The sequence below is a fragment of the Xenia sp. Carnegie-2017 genome, unplaced genomic scaffold (genome assembly GCF_021976095.1).
Source record: "Xenia sp. Carnegie-2017 unplaced genomic scaffold, XeniaSp_v1 HiC_scaffold_6, whole genome shotgun sequence".
NCBI lineage: Eukaryota > Metazoa > Cnidaria > Anthozoa > Malacalcyonacea > Xeniidae > Xenia > Xenia sp. Carnegie-2017.
Genome location: NW_025813526.1, coordinates 16962877 through 16983081, shown reverse-complemented (window position 1 = coordinate 16983081; position 20205 = coordinate 16962877). Strand labels below are relative to the sequence as shown.

Below are 20205 nucleotides of genomic sequence, written 5' to 3'. Positions count from 1 at the left end.
TCAACTCAAGTCGCCTTGAACTTCACGTCCTCAAATCTAAATCTGTTTCATGACGACGCTAAGACATTCATTAATAACAACGAGGAAGTGAATATTCAGCCTTATTTAGTTCTGTTTGTTTGTTCATTTCTCAATTCAAACATCTAAACTTGGAAAGTGTTGGAATAATGTGTTGTTGTATATTACTAAAAAATAGGTACGCAGAGCATACATGTTTGTAGACTGAATAGACAATATTGCAATTAAAAAATGGCTAAACGTCATGAAACATCGAATACGGTCTAAATAATATTATGCATATTATATTTCGTTTGATAGACAGCAAACTTTAACAGGTACGACAAATACAAGTTTAATGAAATTCATTAGAGTTAAAGATAAAGATATTCCTCAATAAGGTTAACGGTTAGTGTTATACAGACAGCGGTACTGATTTATACAAAAAACTATGTGCAGTATACTGCAAAAAATAGGGTGGCTTCCTGATTGATACAACCTGCACGTCCAGGACATCATGATCGTTGATATTTCAAATAGTAACTATTTATGATGCGATTGATGTCATATTTGTAGCATTCATGGATACAGTGCTTTCAGTATCCATTAAAGACTGGGCTTGCTGGGGGCTTGACAACCAGAAAAAATAAGGCAGCAATATCTATATTGTCAGTAAACTGTCTTATGAAAGGGCTTTGTGAATAATAAGATTATTCTGCCCATATTCAAGAAATGAATCCAACACGTGTTTACTTCCGCGAAATCTTTGCTCTTTCGATGTACGAAATTACTCTGTGTTATTTTCTCGTAGAACTTGAAGCTACGTTAAGATCCCGAGATCTTTCTCGAACGATATAATATTGTCAGCGAATAGTGTTTGGCTTAACTATGAGATAGCATTGCTTTGCAAAGTGTAGACAACCTACGACCAAGACAATGAAAATCACTATGTCTCATCCATAACAATTCTGCGTACTTTAATGTTTTGATATAATATTTCTATGGCAAGCCAAACGTGACAAAAGAGTATTGAGAATATCAACTTAAGTTCGAAAATATCAACCATATGCTCAACATATGATCTATCATTTGAGAAAAACAAACGGGTTGAACTTTTCAAGCAATGGTCGAGAATATTAAACGATGGTCGAGATTTTGATATACATAGCGAGAACCTAAAAATAGAGGAGATATTTAGGTTGTTGTTGAGATTTTTAACAGTAACAATGGTCAGCGACCTTGCAGTAAACTTCATGATTTATTTCATATTTATAAATCGAATTGAATATTCTGAAGTAACTAAAATAGCGGAAAATAGACATACAAACATTGTAGTTCGAATTCTGGAAAATTAAACAAACTTTCTTCAAGAATTTAGCCCCAAACAAGTGCTGAAACAGAGACAGAAGTAACTCACATTTTGAATTCTAATACAGCTAGACGGCGGTCTACATCAGTTGTACCAACTATGAACAATACTGAAATAAATGTGCCAAGGAGGAGTTTTGCCACGAGGCGAAATTTTAATACACAGCGCCCGTCTGCTTCTAATCGAAGAGATTGGGGAATTTAAAAGAAGGCCTGGTGCTATATATAATAGACATAAGAGCAAGGCGTGCACCTTGACGTTTCTCGTCAAGGTGCACGCCTATGGGGGTCACATGATCTCAGACTGCAGATTCACCAGGGCAATGAACGCTGCACAATGGAAATTGCCATAATGAAAGCTTTTGCTGACAAAGTTCCAGCTGGTGTGGATATCGAAATATTAATGTCGATGCACACTTCTCTTGTTGTGCCATCTTTGGCTTATGGTCAGATTCGCATTAATGAAGCATTTTTGCAACGGCTCTTTCAGAGTAAACCGGTGTATGTGCGACCAAAAAAAAGATCATAATTGAGCATCAGGTATTAGTTTCTGTTGTCGTCTTATCAATGGAACTTGTTCAGCTTATGCATGGTCAAACAGCTGCATCAGCTGTTTTACTTGCACAGGTGTATGTTGATGCATCATTTTCATGCTCTTGATTGGAAAAATGAAATAATTGACGTTGTTGTACTCATCATATATAAATTAAATATGCTGCCAATGTAGGAAAATTTGTGCACAAGAAAAAGTCATGGTGGTAGGTCATTGTCTTTAATAGAGAAACTTAAATTAATACACATCACAGGAATAGTTTGTGAAGTCCTTATTATATTTTTAATAAAGATTTACCGGACTTGTTTGGTGATGCGCAAATGTCAATAAGCTCTACCGATGCCAATCAAGAGCCATTGGCTGTAGCTCGAGATACAGCACAATCTCCATTTTCACTGCCTCCAGAGACAGTACAAGCTTTTTTACAATCAATAACTGATCTTCATGCAGTTGGTGTACAGGATACTTCAGGTTAGTTGCATTAAACTTTATATTGCCACTATGCTTTATCTTATTGCTGAATCATAACAATTTTTTTACAGCACAATCTCCATTTCAATATTACAGCACAGTCTCAATTTTCATATAGTGATGCAAGAATTCACCTCGTTGAAGATGACGATTTCATGTTGCAAAAGTAATTGTGCACCGCTCAATGAATCGCCATGATATTATTGATGTTTTCAAAGATCCAGAAATTCTGAAGCAAAGGTTGAACATCACAGTTATAAATGCAAATGGTTACCCAGAAAAAGGAGAAGGTGCAGGTGTGTTGCAAGATGTTCTGACAAGATTTTGGCACGAATTCTTCATATCACTTAGTGCAGGTGGAACTGAGAAAACGCCACACATTCGACACGATCCTCAAAAACCAAAATGGCAAGAAATTTTGAGAAAGATTAATGCATTTTTTTACTCTTAGTGATGTATTGACATGTTGAATTTATGTAATGATGCATTTATACGCACTAGATAAACGTAGATGAATTTCGTTGAAGGAGTTCAATAAACCATTGTTCTCTAAAAATCAAAATATGTCTTTGTAAAGTGCTGACATCACTCTGTTCACTTCAGCCCATAATCGCTCTATTCTTTGATTGTGCACACTTTTTCTGGCTATGAAGCTTCCCTTGTCATTGCCTCGACTTTCTATCGTTAGTCATGAACAATCCACATTCTCACTGCCATGATCACCTCGTACACGAGAGGGTAAGCCAAACACCTGCTCTCCAACTTGAAATAATTCAAGGACAGTGTCGGCTCTGTTATTTGTGCAACAATGCAGGTAAACAATCATTCGGCTGAATCCATTTATGCAACCATGGATTACAAATCTTTGTGCGATCAGTTTATGGTTTGAATCAATGTGCCATAAATAATTAGGACCTTTGACATTATAGACACGCCTGCAGATTGCAAAACGTTTCTACAAATTTGATCAACCCTCTGAAGTTTTTCTCGAATTCTAGTGCGTTGAACATGAATATTTCTGCCCCTCAAACCACCCCTGATGTATGTTTCACTGCTGTATGGTGTTAACTGAAGACTTTGTCTAACTTCTTCATCTATGTCGGCTTTATTAATATCTGAGAAGCTTTGCTTAATTCCAAAGTCGATTCTTCTCCTGTGCAATGTTCTGGTAGAAATTCCAAGAAAGCTAGCATTGTTCGTCCAGTTCGTTACCGTATCACGAACTTTCTCAACTTGTTCTTTTCTGATAATATAAGCTGGTCTACCTCCAGTACTTCTAAGCGTATCAATGGCAAACGAATTTTCTTTTGTGGACAATTCCTGCTCGAGACACGTCTCAAAGGCACGCGATGGTTTCTTCAGTTCCTCCTCCATTACAGTGATCAAGTTCTCCAGCAACATGGCAAGATCATCAGAAGAGTATCACGAGATGAGGTTTTTATTGTGTACTCTGAAACAGCCCCGAACACTGCTGCGACAAACGATATGTAGCTTTCAAACTTATTTTTGCAATATTCGATACCTATTGGGTCTTTGTTTTTAAATACTCGAAGACTTTGGCCAAACAATCTCTGTAAACCAGAGACCATTCTTTAATGTCCTCGTCCATGATTGCAAGAAATTCCTGAAGTCTTTTAAAGTACATCAAGTATTGCCCGAAATAGTAGTTTACTGCTAAGTTGCTGACCATTGTTACTGTTATAAATCTTGACAACAACCTAAAATTCTCGTCTTATTTTTAGATTCTCGCTGTGTATATCAAAATTTCGACCATCGCTAAATATTCTCGACCATCGCTTAAAATTTTCAACCCGTATAGTTTGTTTTTCTCAAATGCTATATCATATTTTGAGCATATGGTTGATATTCTCGAACTTAAGTTGGTATTCTCAATGCACTTATGTGACGTTTGGCTTGCCATATACAGTGACACGCAAAAGTATTCAATACACTGGATAATTGTTAATATCTCACGTTCTAATCATTATTTTTTGATGCAAATTTTATGAAATATTCATGTTATTGTAAGAAACAAAATCCCTGAACGATATTGAAAAGCAATCAGTATTTTATTGTTTACTCAAAAAAACATCAAAATAAGTAACGCAAAAGTATTCAACACATTATGTTATCATAATGTTGGTAACATATTACTATAGTTTTTTATTGCGAACATCTCATCATGGTTCATTTCCATATTAATATGACAATATTTGACCAATCACCAGCGTCCCCGTCGTTATTTTGAAGTCAGTATGGCGGGTGATACCTCTGTAACCATTCGTGAACTCAGTTTCCCTTAGTGTTTACTATTTAGCCATGGTTAAATCAAAGGAATTGTGTAACGACATGCGTGAACGTATCGTAGAACTGTACCAAAAAGAGAATGGGTACAGGAAGATATCACAGGCTTTAAATGTGAATGTAAACACAGTGGGATGCATCATCAGAAAATGGAGGAAGTGTGACTCTGTTTAAATGGTCCCAGAACAGGCCGTCCAAGAAAGATTACTGGTTCTATTGAAAGGTTGGTCATTTAAAAAGTGAAACAGAACCCATTTGTAACCCGTTCAGAGATACAAGAGCAGTTAAAAGGTGCTGAAGTAAATGTTAGCAAAGATACAATCAGTCGCACTATTTATTGAGCCGGTATTCACTCCAGGTTCCCAGAAAAACGCCTCTTCTGAAGAAGAAACATGTTGTTGATCGATTGAAGTTTGGCGACGAATATCTAGTGAAGCCAGATACGTATTGGGACAATGTTGTATGGTAAGATGAGACAAAAATAGAACTTTTTGGTCATAATGGTGCTAACAAGGTTTGGAGAAAAAGCGGAGAATCTCATGCTCCAAAAAACACTATCCCAACAGTTAAATTCGGGGGGTAGTATAATGATTTGGACTTGTTTTTGTTCGAATGGAGTCGGAGAGTTGAAGATCATAGAAGGAAGGATGAATGCCCTTATGTATCAAGACATTTTGACGGAAAAACTTAAGAAATCGTTTGATTCCTTCCAGTTTGAAAGTGGTTTTGTGTTTCAACAAGACAATAACCCAAAGCACACCTCGAAGCTAATGAAAAAATGGTTTACGGATAACAAAATTGATGTGATGAAATGGCCCAGCCAATCACCTGACCTAAACCCAATCGAAAATTTGTGGAGGATTCTCAAAATCAATGTCCACAAGCGGAATCCTAAAAATATGGAAGATTTGAAAACTTTCTGCTTCGAAGAATTGAATCGAATAACGCCTGAGACATGCAAGAAGTTCACTGAGAACTATGCTAAGAGACTTCTTGCTGTAAAACAGAATAAAGGATTTGCAACTAAATACTAAATTGATGTGTTGAATACTTTTGCGTTACTTATTTTGATGTTTTTTTGAATAAAAAATAAAATACTGATTGCTTTTCAATATCCTTCAGAGATTTTGTTTCTTACACTAACATGAATATTTCATGCAATTTTCATAACAAAATAATGATTAGAACGTGCGATATTAACAATTATCCAGTGTATTAAATACTTTTGCGTGTCACTGTATTTCCCCTAAAATGAAACGATAGAGCTTCACTGTTTTTATACGCCGCACAGTCAATTAAAAATGCCTGTAGTACATTATTGTGAAAAGTGTTTCGTTTATTTTGCCAATAAATCGAACACATATTTAGTTACACATGCCGCACAAAAATGTTACTTTTAATAATCAACCTGATCTTTGATTGATAAGACTAGCAATGTCAGCAATGCATTATAAAATAAGATCTGTAAGAAAAATACATTATGTAGTTCTGTTAGTTTGCTGTAACTTTCCACTAACCAAAGGATTTTGGCCAGAATACACCGAACTTGGCTATATGATGTACAAGAACGGTGCATCTTATGATGTACAAGGGCTATATGATGTACAAGAACTTATGATGTACAAGAGCTATACGATGTACAAGAACTTATGACATTCCTCCAAACGAGATATAAATGATATTTGCGATCGCTTTGCCCGAACGAGATATAAATGATTCTCGCAATCGCTTGCATTTGTATAACATCTTGAGTTGCTTATGTGTAACAATCGTTAGTAAAACTGAGGAACGGTATGATAAAAGGAAAACAAACGATCTCAATCGATATTCATCGATTGGAAATCACATATTTCACATTGTCTGTGACATTCAGTTCAGATATAGAGATCAATTATACTGATTTGATTAATAGACTTATATAACGATAAAAATTCTATAATTAGAGAATGCAAGGCTTGCGGACATTACCGTTGAAAACTCCGTACATCCACTTCAAATTGTAAACATATTTCGTTTGGAATCATAATTCATAACCTATAGATAGATTATATAAGTAAAACCGCGTCTTCTATTTTTCCTTGAGCACGATTGGCAAGTTTCTCTTACTTAGCAATGCTATGTTGTCTATCCATTCCTTCCGTTGTATCCAAATAAATCTTGAATTAATGGTTGATATTTGTATTGACTGTACTACACTTAGAGGCAGGGTCTGTAAGATACACGTTCTCTGTTCTCAAAAGAAATAACTCATAAGCGTTGCGTAAAATCCTGATCCATAGGCAATGTGTGTTTCTTCTATGTATTCAAATATAATATTAATATACTAATATAAATAAATTATATCCACTAATCACTATCGATAAACATAGTTAGCTTTTTATTTCAAGCATCAATAGCGTAGCTATTGGGGAGATGGCAAACTGATTATTTATTCAATTGTGTAACAAAGAGACAATACACTTGGATTTTAAATCCTTTCACACCAATAAAATTAATAGCAATAGATTGTGTGCTATCTGCAATATTTTGTTATCAAATTCTTTGCAGTGATTCATAAGTAGGTAGCAAATTGTTTGAAAGATATTCACGTGTTAAGTTTAGTGTCCGTCAAATTTCCCCATTCTCCTGTATTTAATAATACAAAATAAAACAAATTCCGAAGAGGGACATCTCGTTTTCTTGACATTCAAGATATTACAAGAGTTTGAAACAAAATAATGTGTAATATTTCGTCTTTATAAGTCATCATAAGTCTGATTAAGTCTTTGGAATAAAGACGAAATATTACACATTATTTTGTTTCAAACTCTTAATATCTTGACTATCAAGAAAACGAGATGTCCCTCTTCGGAATTTGTTTTATTTTGTATTATTTGAAATTGTCTGCTTGTCCTGTATTTAATAAAGACCCAAAACTTTACAGGCCAGTTTGCAAGCATTGCAACCTTGTTACAACTTGCTCTAACTGTTCCTGTCTCATCAGCACATGATGAAAAAGCATTTTGTTGTTTGAAATGCGTAAAAGCATACTTTCGCAATATTATGACAGAAAAAAGCCTTTCGAATCGCGCGAGTATTTCCATTAACCGAGAAATTATTTCGAAAACTTAGATTCAAGAACATCAAATGCCTTTCTTGAACGACAAATCTCGAAGAATTTTAAAATAATTTTGTGTTATTTCGCATTTGTTGCACCTGCTTCAATTAAAATGGTAACTTTTTTTAAACGAAATATCCGACATGTCATGTACATTGTAAATTAAATATAAATGTTGCAAATGTTAATTTCATATGTTATTTTATGTGTACACAGTTGTAAGCCCATTTTTTACTACATTTCTTTTGCCACGCCCAAGTGTCCCGCCGTCTTGTCAGAAAATTTATCTATCTTAGCAAGGCCACTGCCAAGGATCACTAACCATTTAACATTTACTCGAATACAACTCTTTGAATGCTGATGAAGTACTTAGTTGCTAGAGAAAAGCAAATTTATAATCGTGATTCGTGAGAAAGTGTAAGTTATACATATAACAATAACCCATATAAACGCTTTAGATAAACGACAACATTTTTAAACTTTTAATTTTAATTACAAACATGTTTCGACTTAACTGTAAGTCATGTTTCAGTGTTGATACTCGGTGAATACATTAATTATTTACAAGACGTTGAGGACAATTAACAGGATGTGTATTGTTAGAAAGACAGAAAAAATATAAATTAGGAAGTTATAATTTGTTGAATAATGGTGTTGAAATGTTGGACCTGTTTATTCAAGTCAGGTTTATATTTTGTATGTGTAGTGCTTCTTTAAGTTTGAGGGTAAATAGAGAGTTGTCAGTGCCTATGATAGTAAAGCAGGATAGGCTGTATTTAGCTTTGCATTCCGGATTTTATAGATGTTTATGAACGTGAGAGGTTTTGTCGGAGGTGGTGTGTTCTTTGATCCTTGCGGTGAAATGTCGGGTGGTTTCCCCAATATGGCAAGAGTTACATCCTGCACAAGTAAATTTGTTGACCACGTTAGATCTTAGTTCAGTAGGAACAGAGTCTTTGAAACTAAAGAAACTCTTAATTTTGTGCGATGTGAAGACAAGTTTCATGTTTAAGTCATGACAGAAACATTTGGTGAGATTAATTAGTTTCTTTTTGGTAATTCGTGAGATGTGTCCTATGCATGGAGGTTTGTAGTAATAATTATTAGAATGCCGCTGGTTAGGTAAGTTGGTGATATTAGTGTCGTTTGGTATTTGTGTGTTTTGTTTATTACTGTGTAAGCTAATAATGCGCTTAATGAAGTAAAGTGGAAATGAATTGCGTCGGAGAGTATTAGTAAGTTCTTTAAGGTCATTCTTTAGGCTGTCGTTAGTGTTGTTAATTTTATAAATGCGGTCAACAAGAGTTTTAATAAGATTAGATTTATATTGGAAGGAGGTGAAACTAAGGAAGTTAGCCAGAAAACGGGTGTAAGTTTTTTTTTAATAAACCGAGGTTGTCAATCGAGGTTGTTAGTCGATTTATTTATAAGAATGTCGAGGAAAGAAATTTGATTGTTTTGTTCTGTCTCAAAAGTAAATTTAATGTTAGGATGGCGAGAGTTGAGATAATCATTGAAAAGTTTGGCATCAGTTTTATTTTCAAACATGCAGAAAGTATCATCAACATAGCGTCGGTAGAAAAGTGGTTTACTACTGTTGCTATCATTAATTTAGTTTTTCTCATGGTAACCCATGAAAAGGGTTTCGACATGAAGCAATATGACAAAACTGTCATTTTTACTGAGGTTAATGATCTTGTCAACAATTAAGATCATAAAACATCGTTCAACAAATACAATAAAAATTTCGTAGAAGCATTTTTACTAATGTTCATTTATTATAGACGACAAAAAACCCAAAAAAAAACTCATCGTCTGTATTAAATCCACATTAAAAATTCCTTTTTAAATGCTATTATTTCTTTGGAGCATGCCTGTGATTACTGAAACAAATGGTTTTTGTTTATGGCAAATAAGTTGTGAACTGTAAGCTTATTACTGCAAAGCCCATGAAAATTTCAAATAGACCAACCATTGTCTGCATATGTTAAGTATCTTTAATCATTACACGGTGTTTTGAAAAAATTATGTACGTGGCATGATGTGGGGTTTTAAACACACTATATCCGAATAATTATTTATTTGCAAGATAGTTAAATTAAATCGTACATCCTTGTACATATAAATATATACATCTATAAATAGCGATGTTTTCATGATTCAAGCAGATTTGTAGATCGATGCCACGTGAACAATGCCATATAATCATCTAAGGCGTGTTGCATTATTTAGCAAGAGAAGCTAAGTTAAAAGAAAGCTTGTCTAACTACGAATTGTTTCTTTCAACGTTTTAAAAAAAATTTAAATTTCAACATATTAGATACAAAAAGTATCCTAAACAAACATTTCATCTATATTCAAAACTTTTTACTGATTAAACCAATGGTAAAAAGCTTCAGCCTATAAAAAAGAATGCATATAAAAACTTAATTTTCTTCAAAAATAATTACGTATGAAGCAAGAAGTTTACAAAGAAAGGATGGCTCCATAATTTACTACAACAAAATACATAATTATTGTCATGATAAAAACATTATTCAAAAGCAAGCAATAATGTATGCAAGCCTTTTTAAAAAATTCTCAAGTGCGGAGGGTTCAAGTTGTGGGGGCGAAATGTAATAAGGGATCTATTTTAATGATTGAGAGGGATGATGTATCTACAGTGAAAGTAGACCTCTACTAACATATAACTCTCAGAAGCAGACACCTCCTGTAGGTGGGCAATGCTTATGTTCCTGCTACTGCATTACTTCTATACCATATTTACAACTTCCCATAAACGCTCACCTCCTGCAAGAGGGCTCTAAGTCGTGATCCGAAAAGTGACTGTTAAGTCACTAACGGCAGGTTGGACTGTGTATAGTATTTTATATGATATTGCACAATTCATACAACGTTTCTGACAGTAGCTTAGTTCTTGTAAGGGATCTACATCACTTTATGGTAACAAAACGGATCAATTTTACCGTCATACCATGTTACCTTAAAGTCATCTATAGGAAAAAATTTTTCACATGCTTCTCAATTTTTTATTGTTTGTAAAGGGAAAATTTCTTACTCACTTGGGGGACAAATAGCTATAATGTTCATAATTGAGTGGGTCAAGTTATGTAGTTAAAAAATTCCCTGAAAGATTGTAACAAACACGTAAAACACATCATAGAATAAATGACTTTTTTAAGCTTCCATATAAATTCATCAATAGATGCCAAACCCTTTTACTGAAATTCTATGAAGCTTCATAAACGTATTATCATCTAAAAGGATGATACTTACCACTCCTCATATTACAGCACTTGAAAAAATCAATATTATGAAGCCGATTCCCTATGTAATCTCGTCTTATCCCAGTGACGTAGTAGCCATCTTTTTTACACATTGCCCATCCCTGTTTGTTGAAATCATTTTTGATATATTCATGGTAACAATCACCATACTTCTCGGGATGACTAACTGGTTTGCAACAATGTCCATATTCAATGCTAGATAAGTGATTGCCACTTGAACGATACAAACCATTTAGAAAATATCCATCTGCACAAACACCCCAATTGCCTGGTCTACAATAAAGTTTTAAAAAAATTGAGTTGCTATTTTGTTTTGATTATTACACACTCATAATATCTAACAGTGCTGAAACTTAAGGAGTTATTCTATGAAAAATAAGCATTTAAAATCAAAAAAAGTCTTAAGAGTGTATAATTTGGATCAACATAAGAGTTTTGAGAAATGGGACGACCTTTACTTTTAAAAAACTAAACTATTTTACTTAAAGTAAATGGTTTGAGCCCGGGAGTATCGTTACATGTTTCTAAATATCCATCTTCCAGGTTGGTAAAGTCCTGAGAAGGACTGTTTTTGTTGTTGTTGACTGACGTTTCGACAACCTTAGCTGTAGTCATCTTCAGAGTCAAATGAGGAGTGAACGTCAGGTTAGCCGTATTTGTTGAGGATGTTACCGCTAAGGTTGTCGAAACGTCCGTCAACAAAAAGGAAAACAGTCCTTCTCAGGACTATACTAACCTGGACGATCTACATTTACAAACATGTAACTATTTTACTTAGTTATGTAGAACTTTAATTTAGAATTTGAACTTGTTGAAAAATGTATTTTGTATTCGCTAATTGTTGTTCAATTAGCTTTTAATTCCTTTAATTTTTAATTCCTTTAATGTTTCATTCTTAATAATGCAATGTTATCAGACTATAAAATCACAACCTCCAAATTTAGCTAGGAGTGTTTTCAGATTGAGGGAGAAATTGCAATTGGCAAGGACGTTAATTGGAGGAAGTTCTAGCATTACGAAGAGCACAACAAATTTCTTATGCTTTCATTAATTTTTCCATAATTATAAACTAGCTTGATAAACCAATATATGATGTTTTAAAATTTCAGTTATGAAGTAAGGCACTAACTTGTCTAAAGAATGACGCCAATTAGCGCGTTGACAAACACCTTTCTCTGCAAAATATTTTGGACTAGATGTACAGCATTTTGCTTTCTCAAGACGGTTAATTCCATCATAGTCTATTAGGGCATTGCGATAAAAGCCAGTGATAGAGTTGTTTTTTGTGCTACAGACTGACCATCCTTGTTTATTGAAGGAAAATGTCCAATCTGCGTCGACGCAAACTGGTTTGTAGGTAGCTGAAATAAGAAACGACAGATTTATTTTTTGTAGAATGAAAGGATACAGTAGATATATAAAATATATAGATTTAAAAAGTTTATACTTAAACTTATATTACTTTCAAAAGAAACACTTTGTATCTGCTTCTAATAAATTGGTGAGCAAATAATTATCATTGGCTATATGTTTTTTAGGATTGTGCGAATTTTTAGGTAATTCATATCTATCGCATGTTGGAAGATTTTGCTCTAACGGTTTGGTAGTGCAAAATTTATTTCAAATAACTGCATTCCACTCAAAAAGTAAAACGTTTTTTAAACTGACTTCCCCATCCACCTGCATTAAAATAATATGATAAACAAATTTATACAAACATATAATTTTATATTCAATTTTATATACATAATATAATATTTCCACTTGCAAGTTGGTACACACGACTCCATTTAATTATAAAAGCATCATTTCGACCAGTGGTGCATTCGTCAGTAATCAACATCATAGGACAAGTTGTATCTCGCGTCACGTCCTTACTCCACAAGTTCAAATAACGTATTTCACCAACAAATGACATATTTGGATCAAAAACAGCATTCTCACATTCAAGTTTTTGACCAATAGCAACAACACCACCACCATGTAATAGTGGTAATGAATGACTGACCATAGCTTCGTTATAAGTTATAAATCCATCGAGAAAAATTTTTTTACTAGTGCGACCAATTATGATGGCTAGATGATGCCAGCAACCATCGCTGATTTGTGAAATATTTAGTTTTCTGTAAAATAATCATGATAAACTGTTAAATATTTTTGCCTTCACCATCTTTTATTGAATACTCATGAGTTTAAAATTTTATGTACGTTGTAAAAACTTTTTTCATGCAAGTAGCTTAAGGAAGACGAACGGTTGCAATAAAACTTGTCATTATTACATTGTGTTTGATTAAAAATTGTTTAGCTAAATGCAAATCGTCAAACATGGAAATCGATCTTTGTCAAAAAAAACTCTTTCAAAAATTTTTAATGTTCCTTCGCAACAGACTTATTTTCTTTGAATATGCAAAGAAACTTAGTATCAAGTTTAATTCGACAAATTAAAACACAGATTAAATTATACATAAATGGTGATATCATAGCATTTACATAACATTAACATCACATTTGTTATGTTACATTGTATACAGCAAATAGCTGTGAATAAGGAGTTATAAATATATACATTTGTAAGCTTACAAGCTACAAATGATAAGATAAAAACATAAGAAGCAAAATCCGGAAGAATGTAGCGAGGGAACCAGTAACTGTGTACAAGGAAAACATTTCTATGTGGCAAAGAGGTTTGACTAACAATCTGACAAGAGATTTGTTATATCAATTCAATATATAACTGATTGCTGCGTAAATGGCAATGATTCATCTTGTAGAAAGCATGAAAACTAAAATCTGTAAAAAAACCATCGTGAAGGATGTTGGTGTTTATAAGCATGTGATTTTTATATGAAAACATCTATTTCATTATAAATTAATATCTCGTGTAATTTAAGCTATATTGAGCAAGTTCTACAAGCGATTTTCACTTAACCAAAAACTTTTAAATTGCCAGTTCCAACTTTGAAAACGAGTCAGAAAATATATATTTTACTGATAAAATCGGCTACATCATTTTCTAAAATTATTGCTACAACCTAATCTAATATAATTCTGTTCTTGTTGTAAGCATTATGTGTCTGAATTTTTTCCTGTAATTAGGCGCGTTTAAAAATTGGCAATTTACATGAACTGAGTGCATTAAAACAAAATACAATGAGATAAAAATTTCTCTTTATCCTTTGTTTTAAATATACTCAGTGGATGTAAAATGCGAAGTTTGAAACGCTGTTTGCTTTTTTAAAAATAAGTAGTACAAATCATACGTATATGGCTTTTTAAAGACAATTTGTTTTCGGCTGTTAATGTTTAATTTCAGAATCTGATTTTTGTCTGTTATATAACTTTTGCGATTTTAACTACAATTTTACTTTTTATTCAGTAGGTACGGCACTAACAATGACTTTTTTATTTCTTGCGCATATAGCTAGACTTGCATCGTTCAATTTTATATTGAATGTACACTGACGAGTAATTATTGACTATTAAATTAAAATACGTTTAGCTTTAATTTTTTTTTATAAATAACCCACTTTTCCTCCTTGTTGTGCAACTTAACATCTTGTAAAAACATAATTGGCTTGCTTGCATTCGAACGTTTGCGTAACAGTTCTACGATTAACATGAAGACGTCTCAATTGAAGATGACAAATAGTTATTAAAAAACGATTTGGAAAAACTTATCTATATTTATAAAATGAGAAATAGTTATTAAAAAACGATTTGGAAAAACTTAACTATATTTATCAAATGTTAAGTTATAATTTATTTTCTTAAAATTTTTCTATCTGGATGCTAGAAAATTGCAAAGTATGCTAAAGTACTGTAAGTCTGAAACTCATATTAATTTCATTTATATTTCTTCGTGTTTATTGTATTGTCTCGTATATATGCCTGTTTAATACACATATCATATAATCTAAAGAAATAATAAATAATGCAAAAAATATCACAACAGGCTCATAAATCTCATGGCTCGGTAACAACAATTTAAATAGAATGATAAATAGTCTTGTCCTTACAAATTATCCGTTGACTTCATGGTAATAATCAGCCATTTTTCGTCAATGCCAATAAAAAATTCACCAGGACTATCTTTCACGGCGTAAGACAACAACGCCATTTGTCGAAATTCATTTGTTTTCATCCAAAACATCAACGACATCTCTACCATATTAGGCATCACGTTATCCAATAAAATCACATTTTCGACATTCGCATCAGGAAAAAGCAAATCGTAAGTTTTATTATTTGCTTAAAAAGAATGAAGAAAATGTACATAAATTACGTCAATATCATAAAAAACTGACCATAAAAAGCAAAGAAAACTTACACGATTTTGTCTCACATAATGCATTAAACTTCTAAAATGAAATAATTTTTTTTAATGATAACAAGTTGAGCTAAAAATACTTTTTTATAAATTATTTCAACACGTTATATGTTTCTTTCAGTTTAATTAACTGTGGGGAATAATCTGCATGTGAAATATAACCTGTACCTTATATCAAATTTAACATTAACTGCCAAAAACATGACTTGTTCTTTTAGAGCACAGTTAGTGATAGAGTAATTTTGAAATAAGTATAGGCTTGCTATAATAGAAGAAAAATGTGCCATGTCAGCAAAAATAGGCTAATATTTACAAAACGTGGTTCAAATCTTTGACAGATAATGTCCGCTTCAATTGCTGAATATCCATGAATAGAATTTTAACATTTAAAAGATGATGTTTTAGCATCGAATGCACATATCTTTCGTTTCATTTCTTACTGCAGCTGTCTAAATTTTTGTAGTTTTAGACCATTGTTAATAAACAAAACAAAGATAGGGTTTTTATATTTGCAAAGGAAAGACATGAGTTGGACAAGCTTTGCAATTTCGATTGCTTATGCCACTCAGCGACACCTGATCGTTGAAAATTAAGGGAGGGATATTCATATATTCGTCGTTACAGCACGTCAAAAACAATTGCTTTCAGAAGGAGGTAATCAGGCAAAACATGCATGTATGAATACTTGCCCCCACCAAAATTATTGAAATTCCGGTGTCCCTACATGCTACTCTGATACTGAAAATTGACTTACTCAGTCAAGATGTTTATTAATCTTTGTCTTTTTTTAAATGCCTACCAACGATGATATTATATATAAAGTATATATAAAAGTCCAAGCGATACCACACCCTAAACATTTCTACGTATTTAACTCTTATTCATTATAGTAAGTAATTTTTATTTAACTGTATTTTGAAATAAAGGTCTTTCCTACCTTGAAACGTGAATTCATAAAAATGTACTGATAAAATCGATTTTTTTTGAAATTGCTTGTGTTGGTTTCGTTAAGAGCACTATGTAACATTTCACAAAGACTCCAACGTCCTTGGCTAAACCTTTCCCTGTGGTTTACTGATAGACAACATGGCTCCTTTACACAAAGTGTGATGCATTTTAATTTGTCATTCACATTAATTTTCTTATAAATAGTATCGTAAAGTCTCCAACCTAATAAAGGAAGACATTACATGAAAGGCAATTTTAATGCGTAGATATGTTCTATAAGATGCATGTAAAAAAATAAAAAAATTGTAGGATAGAAGTTTGTAGAAAGTTAGATAGTTCACTTTGAAAAGCTTGTTGCAAGCATGATTTGTGTATTTCAAATCCATTTCTATGTCATTGGACAAAAGTGTCTTGGTTTACAAAACAAAAATACTTTTTGAATATTTGATGACGAGTAACTCCATTCCACAGTTGTGTAAGTTTGGTTGTTTGATGTTTTTATTCACACCATGCATAATCTTTTTGTCCACAAGCTATTTTACGCAGAAATATTTGTTAATGTTTCCACTGAATAGTATAATTAACAGAAAGTTTTATCGAACAATTGTATATAAAAGAACTTTTAATTAACGCTTTGCGCAATATCATTAGTGTATACAAAAGCGGTCACGCAAGCTCTGAATTAAAACCATTAAAATAAAGTGATAACTCTTATAGTTTTTTCCCATGGATGACTTACTCTAACATGCACATAAAATGTTTCAGCTTCCCCTGGAATAACAAAAATTTTTTGTTGACTAATGTTCATTCACAATTCTTTTTAGTGAAAAAGCGTAAAAAGTTTCATTGTTTTGTTTAACACATTTTGGGCTTTAAAATAGTATTTACACAATTACGTCATGCCACAGAAAGACATTTTAAGCCCAGCTTTGCTTCGGTAGTTAACATTGACCTTGGTCTGAATATATCTTGATATCATGCAAAAGTTGAGTTTAATAATTACTTTATTATGCACTTTAACTAACTGAAATAATCTTAAAACATAAAAATGTTAAACATTTTTCAAATCTTTGCTAATTTCTTTTTGTCAGATATGTTGTAGATACGTTGAAAGCCAGCTTCGCAGCATTTTTAGTGTTTTCTGCATCGTTTCTGTTGCAAACTTTCACATCGTTTTTAAAAAACTGTGGCAATTATCGCTGTTTTTCGATTTTTTTGTCAAAACAGGATTTTAATTGCTTCCATAATTTTAGAAACCATTGTTTGTAGATATGACATCATACTCACAGATATTGACAATCAATTGCAGATAGTTGACCAATCAAAAGTGATATTGCTCGCATAGGAATAATAAAACAATTTACGACAGATTTCATTAATTAAGTGTTAAAAATATCAATGCACTAAATATGCAAAGTCTACGCATCTTATCGGATCAGCAGTCTTATACTTTGTTAACATCTTTTTTTCTGAAACTTTCATATATTGTAAATTAAAACTCAAACTAACAGCCCATTATTACAAAATTTATTTTTATATCTTGTTTGCTGTTTGCACGAGTAGTTCAACCTGCCATTCCTACAATTTGATCTCTTTCCTGTTAATTTTTATTTATCGATGCTGTCATTAATCAATTAGATATTTTCCTAAATTCAAAGTCTACTAAGCATTTCGAAAATTTCAAACTATTTTTATATTTTCTATATATACGTCTATTTTATTTATTGCCTTACCTTTATATATAGAGCCGCTGTACTGGTTACAACTTGAGGTTTTGACCTCATAAACAAATTTAGACGCAAAAAAGATCGTCAACAGTAACTTTAAACATTTCTTTGTGCACAACATGTTGCTCCATGTAGGGCTCATCTTAAAATGATTAACATTTCTAAAGATCAACGCATTTTCATAAAAAAGTCAACATCATTAATAGCCAATACGTAAATTATTAATACGTTTGTTTCCTTTAATATTTTTCATGTCATTGTAATTTCATATGAAGGTTGTTCCAGTTTATACTTCAAAATTGCAGTTTACAAAAAAGTTGTCAGTGAACATTTTATAAAGTTTTTTACCAACTTAAAGTTGCTTTATAAATCGGAGTTGCATTTATTATTTAAATCAAATTACAATCCATTAAATATTGATTTTTTAAATGAATTTTCGAGTCATATAAAAACAAAACTATTTATGAAGTGAAAATGCTTTTAAAAGTAGCGCATCTGTTCTGTAATTTAAGTTAATGGTGTTTTTGTTTTAGGTAAACGTGTTTCAATTGTTGATGACGTAAAACTTTATGACAAATTTGCTTAATGCTATTGCAAAGAACATATAAATGCCATTCTTTTGCCCCAAGTGGAAGTGCATAACTAATTTTATTTTGATTTTAGAACTATTTAACTCTCGAACAACATTGCTATCACATCATAAGATCATAAGTATTTATATGATCTTGCATTAGCAATAAATATAATTCGCGATAAAATTTCGTGTCATAAACTGTTCAAAATGTTCAGCCGAAAATAAAACAAATATGAAGTAAATGCTCCACTCTTAAAATCATTTTTTTATTTACTCACATTACGGGCTCAGTCTGTACAAAATAGTTTTGGTCGGATATTTCTCCGTAAAACCTGCGCTCAATTATTAAGGGCTTAATAATTTAAACTTTATAACATAACAGAAATTTGTGACATCGTTTATGACGTTATTGTATCACAAATGTTAAGTGTTATAACATCACATATTTATGACATTTAAAAGCCGTCAATTTTCCATATTCTTTGATTATTTCATTGACAAATAGAATAGTTTACATTTGAAGATGGCTATCTTTTCAAAGGTACAGAAGTGTGATATTTTATTATTGCCGTCAACTTGACGTTAAAGATTGTTTGTTTTATGCTTGTATCCAAAAGGAAATGAAAAAGAACGGTATATTGAAAAGTCATTTTAATTTGTTTTCTATCGCAAACAGAAAATTCCATGGTAAATTTTGAAGCTACTCCAACTAAATTGACTCTATTACGCACTTTAATTAGATCCATAAGCAACCATTCGTCATTAATTCTTAACTTTCGCAATTCAATTTTAGCTATTAAATTCTTTTAATTCTGCTCTTTTTGAAGTAATTCATATTACAAAATTATATTTTACTATATTGTGTTTTAAATTTTCGAATTAAAAAACTGTTTTTATTTGAAAGTTAGAAAAATAAATTTAGATTTGTGCGCACATTGAGCAAGCACCTGTTTGGTTTTGATAACAACCGGTTATTTACTGATGAGCAAAGACAAGTTGTATCAAATATTAATTATTAGCAAACACAATGATTTTGAATTTCTAATATGGCATCAAAAGCTAATGAAACATCAAGATTATTATACATTTATTGAGCATTTTCAATATAGATCCATATAGTTAAGTTCTTTGGCTTAAGAATGATTGATAAAAGGAATAGCTAACTGCATGAAGAAATCAGAGTAGTAATTATAAATGCAAATAGAAAAAGAACAACATGTCAATCATCCATTAGTAAAGTATACAAATAGAAAATACAATATACACTGTATTTCATTGAATCCAAGGATTTGTGAGATTGTGTATTTCGAAAAATCATAAAATTTGGGATACTTTTTCTTAAAGTTGATCATTCCTACAAGGTAGCGAAGCCATACAACCCGATTTTTACTCCTAAAATGAATATTTTCCATTTATTGAGAACAGAAGTATTTCAATTGCCCGAGTAAAAGTGAGCTGCCTTTGCTACATAACATAATGTATCGTAGTTTGTTTGTGAGTAGAAATTCGGTTTCTTGGTGCATGTGTCTATGTCTGAGCTACTTTTGCTGTT

The 20205-nt window shown here is 32.2% G+C and overlaps 1 protein-coding gene and 3 long non-coding RNA genes across 4 annotated transcripts in view; 1 reads left to right on the top strand and 3 right to left on the bottom strand.

The window, feature by feature from the left end:
* The window catches only part of LOC124457825 (neurogenic locus notch homolog protein 1-like), a 30619-nt gene that overhangs the window by 6753 nt on the left and 3661 nt on the right, over positions 1 to 20205 (top strand). The gene's annotated exons all lie outside the window — the stretch shown is intronic.
* LOC124457829 lies at positions 9770 to 12739 on the bottom strand. Its single transcript, XR_006952820.1, has 3 exons — positions 12207 to 12739; positions 11067 to 11350; positions 9770 to 10190 (listed from the first exon to the last, which is right to left on the bottom strand). It is a non-coding gene; the product is annotated as an uncharacterized LOC124457829 (long non-coding RNA).
* Positions 12842 to 15326, bottom strand: LOC124457831. Its single transcript, XR_006952822.1, has 2 exons — positions 15094 to 15326; positions 12842 to 13200 (listed from the first exon to the last, which is right to left on the bottom strand). It is a non-coding gene; the product is annotated as an uncharacterized LOC124457831 (long non-coding RNA).
* On the bottom strand, positions 15390 to 18205 carry LOC124457830. Its single transcript, XR_006952821.1, has 3 exons — positions 18086 to 18205; positions 16342 to 16574; positions 15390 to 15435 (listed from the first exon to the last, which is right to left on the bottom strand). It is a non-coding gene; the product is annotated as an uncharacterized LOC124457830 (long non-coding RNA).